Genomic DNA, 4,972 nt, shown 5'->3' with positions numbered 1-4,972 from the left:
ATATTGGGTTGGCAACTAAGTCCCCACTGTTCTTTTAAAGTGTGGGAACTGGAATCATTTTCCTGCCTGCACTAAATAGTCTTTATTGATTTTGGACATTCTCTGGACAATGTCAGCTTTCATTGAAGCTGTGGTATTGTGAGAATGTTGATTAGTCTTCTGTTCAACAATGCTCCAACCTAGGAGCCAATGGAATTTAAATCTGGCCAGTTTACTGGATGATTGCAAAGATCGTTTAAAGTCCATTGTTGGGTTTGCATGGACTTTGGGGAGAGATGTTGAATCTTGTTGAAACACACAAGGCTTTCCATTGTTCACATCATCCAGCCAGGGCTTAATAACTGTCTCCAGTACCCCAATGTATCCAGCAGCTTTAATTCAAAGACCCTGTAGAAAGATGTGAGGTAGCATGACCTTCACTACTCACCACTCCTAAAACCATCACAATTGCTGGAAACTTAGTGTGTATCATTCTAGCAACAACAGAAGCATCTGCACAGGACATTCTGCCATTTCTCCTGGGAGACTTTTGGACCTGGTCAGAGTTTCTCACACCAGAGGCAAACCAAAGCATGCCATGTTCATGAGAATCCTTAACCTTGTTAAGTAACTGTTTTGGCACTGGTCAAACGGTTTTCCCATGTCTTTACAGTCATGAATTGGTTTCTCAGTACATACAACTTGTACCAAATGTTCTGGTGTGCCAGTCCACTTTGACACCTGATGTTTTTGGGTGATCACATGCACACACGTATATATATATACATACATACATACATATATATTTTTATATATGTATGTATATATGTTTGTGTGTGTGTGTGTGAATTTAAGTCACAAAGCATTGGTCATCCTAGTCTCTATTTATCAAATGGCTAAGTCCTCCTTGACACACTTTCTCTCTTCCTCTCCCTGCATGTCTGTATCTCTCTCCCTCTTTCTCTCTCTCTCTCTCTGTCTCCTGCTCTCGTTATCTATGAGGCACCATTAGTTCTATCTGATACATCTAACGATTCACCAATTTCCTTAGTTCCTAAGCAGCAGCAAACAGTATGACTAGTACCATCACCATCACCATCACCATCATTGCTACAACCACCACCACCACCACCACCACCACCACCACTGTTGCTATCACCATTATCATCAACAGCAGCACTATTGCTAACACCAACGTTACCAATATCACTGCCAGCATAAACTCCAATATCACTGTCCAGGCCACCATGACTACCACACCTTAAAAGCTACACTACTGCTACAACACCAACAACATTTACTCCACCACCACCACTACCTTTGCCTTCACCTCCATCACCCTTAATCTATCACTGAATGTTCCAGTCTCAAGAAACACTTTAAAAACTGACAATGCAGTGATGGTGGTGGCAGTGATGGTGGTGGTGGTGGTGGTGGTGGTGGTGGTGTGTCCAATATCTTATCTGTCTAAAATGGAGAGAGAGAGAGAGAGTGAGTGAGTTAATGTGGGACTGTTTACTCCTACATTCTGAGTTCATGCCCTGCCCACAGCAGCTGTTATTTTATATCATCACAGTTTACTTCTATTTGTTTATCTCTCATTCCTTTTTTTCTTTCTCTCTCTCTCTCTTTTATCTTTTTTACTTGTTTCAGTCATCCCACTGTGGCCATGCTGTAGCACTGCCATTGATGGATTTAACTGGACAAATAGATCCCAGTACTTTATTCTCTAAAAGTCCTTTACCTATTTTATTGGTCTTTTTTACAGAACCACTAATCAGCACTGGTTGTCAAGCAGTTACGGGGGTCAAACACAAAAACACCCACACATATATACGCATATGTATACACACACACAAAACAATGATTTGCATATTCATAGTATGTCCTGAGAGATTCAAGTATAAATATGCTAGTTGCTGTTGTTTATGTCACAGAACAACAACTTTTTACAATGACATTGTGTTCAGAACACAGTTGACGAGAGTGGTTATCTCCTGATTGAATAAATATGTGATCAAAGATGTCCCATCCTTGACCATCACTTGTCATTGTGTACCCAGAACTGCAAAATCTCTCTAATATCTCTCCTATATTTTTTCTTCTCAAGACAGTAAGGTATGATCTGAAGGGAAGTTGGCTGTTGTTTCTAGCAGGCCTTGCAGCTATGTAAACCTTCTCATTCCAGCTTTAATTAAATTGTTAAGATAATAGATAGCAGAAGTAAGATGATAAATAGCTGATTTCTGGTGATACTGACCAGACAAGACCACACCCAACCTGACCCAAACCATAACAAGACTAAACCCCACAGCCCACACCACACACCACACACTTCACTGATTTTTTTTTTCTAAGTTCTGCGGTTGAACTTACTGATAACAAAGTTTGTTTACTTCTCGTCAGAAATTCGTAGTTTGGAAAGAAAGTCCTGTCATTTTAAGGGTACCTTTTCAATACTTGGGTAAAATAAAGTCACACAGGCAAAGATTATGGAACTAAATATAGAAGTTTGGCCTTATCCTGGTACTTACTCTATCAGTCTCTTTTGCCAGACTGCTAAGTCATGAGCACAAATACAAACTAACACCAGCAGTGATAGGGGACAAACAGAAACACACATACATAAAAGATACCTTAGAGAAAAACTAGCAGAAGAACCAGTGTTCCCAACGACAATGGGTCCCCAACTTTATAAGGCAAAACAAGTAGAAAACCAGCTTCCCTTAAGAAGAAATGGGAGCACAGACCAGTGCATGACAAATATCTGACTAGAATCAGGGACCCTGATGTGGATCAGTACCCTTATTCTTCAGTGGCTGATATACTCTGGTATCAAACCAGAAAATGTATAGCATTGCTGCTTGGGACCAATCCCTTCCAACTGGGAATTACCAAAGGAATGTCCTCAAACAATGAAAGCAGCCCATTGTGCCACATATGCAGAGAGTATCCAGAGTCAATTGATCACATGATCTCAGAATGCTGCAGACTGGCACTGATAGAATACTTGAAGCAACATGACAAGGCATCTCTGTCTATTTCCCTACAATTTGTGGGAACACAAGCCACCAGAAGTTGCCCAGAATAATAACAGCTATATAAACAATATAATTGATAATAAAATTTAAAAAAAGAACACCCAACAAAATATAAAAAATAAATAAATGAAAATAACAACAAACTATTTAGAAATGGTTTCTTTCTTATCAGTGCTTGTCTTATCCAAAGCTAAAAATACTTTGACTAATTTTCGAAATTTTTCCACCCTCCTCTCCTCTCCTGATACAGATCTGTTTTACAGTTCAGCAAATTTATTTCAGTTTTCTTCTAGTTTATTATTATTATTACTATGTCTTTTGCTGCAAAGAATAAACCACCTGCATTTACTATTGGCAATACACACACACACACACACACAAAATAATAAAGTAAAAGATGAAAGAGCTTATTCTAGTTTTTTGTTGGTGCAGAGTGACTTTTCATCATAACTTCAAGACAAAAAAATGCAACACATTAGCAGAGGTTTACCAATAACATCTTAATGCATGGATGGATGGATGACTGTATGTATTGCATGTGCAGCAGTGCAACTACACACGTGCTGTTGTTGATCCTTTTTTTTTCTTTTCCTTCTTTCAATTTTTTCCTTTTTCCTTCCTGATGAAGGGCTATGCTTGAAACGTCAAAAACTCTCTCCTTTTACCAAGCACCAAACTAATACACTCCTGGTGCACGTCCTCTTGTTGTTTGTTATTGCTATTTTAAAGGTTCATTTATTTGAGTTGACTACATATATATATATATTTCCCTAAATAACTAATAACGAACTCTCATATCTTGTTTTCCTTCATTTTGATGTTAAAACCATTTATTTTTTGTAAGTGAGGTAGCTACTGTGTGTGTGTACGCACACTCACTCACACACGTAACTCCTGTTCTTTTGTCATTCATTAATTGATATAGAATACATATCTACTATTATTATTATTGTTATTCTATTCCAACAGGAAGCTACTTAACCTGACCAGTTGATATGGCCTTCTCTCAGCAACAGGAAGCTGGTGAATCTTGTCAGGTCTGTATGTCCTTCACACACTTATAAACTCTATGAGGATATAATCATTAGAATTTGTTTGAGAAGTCGAGCAGTGGGACTCTTTATGTGTTTAATTATTCCGCTAGAAATAGCAGCCAAATCTTCCTCAAATTACACCCAAACATCTTAAGGAAAAGGAAGGTCACAGAAAATAATTTAGTCCTAGATATACTCTGCTATCAAAATAAAAAGAAAGACACCTTACATAATGTAGTTCTAGATACATCTTGCCATCTTAATAAAGGGATAAGGTACATTAGATCATGCAACTCTTGATGCACTCTGCCATCTTAACAAAGATGGAGGACACACTATATAATGCAGTGCTATGTGTACCTTGGAATCTTAATGAAGAGGGAAACCCCATTAGATACACCTCTTCTACCTCAATAAAGATGCAGAACAAATGAGGTTATTCAGTCCTAGATATATTTTACAATCTTAATAAAGGGGAAGACACATTAGGTTATGTAGTCCTAGATATACCATGCCACCTTCTCCCAAAGCAGGATGATTATTGCTGGAATATTGTGGATTACAGGTTTGTTGGATCAAGATGTAACCTTTGACAACAAGGAAGGATATATTTAATAATGTATTCCTAGGTATACTATGCCTTTGGTTATGGGTGGAATAATTTTGGTCACAGCTCACTTGCCTTGAGACTGCAACCTGTTCACTGGCAAAATTCCATGCAGCATGGAATTTTGCCAGCAAACAGGTTGCAGTCGCAAGGCAATAAAAGTATTTTGGCAAATTAGATTTCAATGTTGAAGTGAATCTAACGGTTTTTGTGTGTTTTTAAATGGCTTATAAACACCTTCCACCTTACAATTGTGTTTATTTATATATGTTGTTGATATATATATATATATATATATATATATATATATA

General features: G+C 37.8%; 1 long non-coding RNA gene across 1 annotated transcript in view; it reads left to right on the top strand.

Annotated features, from left to right (window-relative positions):
* Positions 1-4,972, top strand: part of LOC106867299 (uncharacterized) — a 22,873-nt gene that overhangs the window by 12,511 nt on the left and 5,390 nt on the right. Inside the window, exon 2 of the long non-coding RNA XR_001409121.2 lies at positions 3,990-4,057. This is a non-coding gene — a long non-coding RNA (uncharacterized LOC106867299). The remainder of the gene's footprint in view (positions 1-3,989; positions 4,058-4,972) is intronic.

This window comes from Octopus bimaculoides, chromosome 21, assembly GCF_001194135.2.
Source record: "Octopus bimaculoides isolate UCB-OBI-ISO-001 chromosome 21, ASM119413v2, whole genome shotgun sequence".
NCBI classification, from domain to species: Eukaryota; Metazoa; Mollusca; class Cephalopoda; order Octopoda; family Octopodidae; genus Octopus; species Octopus bimaculoides.
The sequence above is the reverse complement of the archived record's forward strand: the minus strand, read 5'-3'. Positions and strand labels throughout refer to the sequence as shown.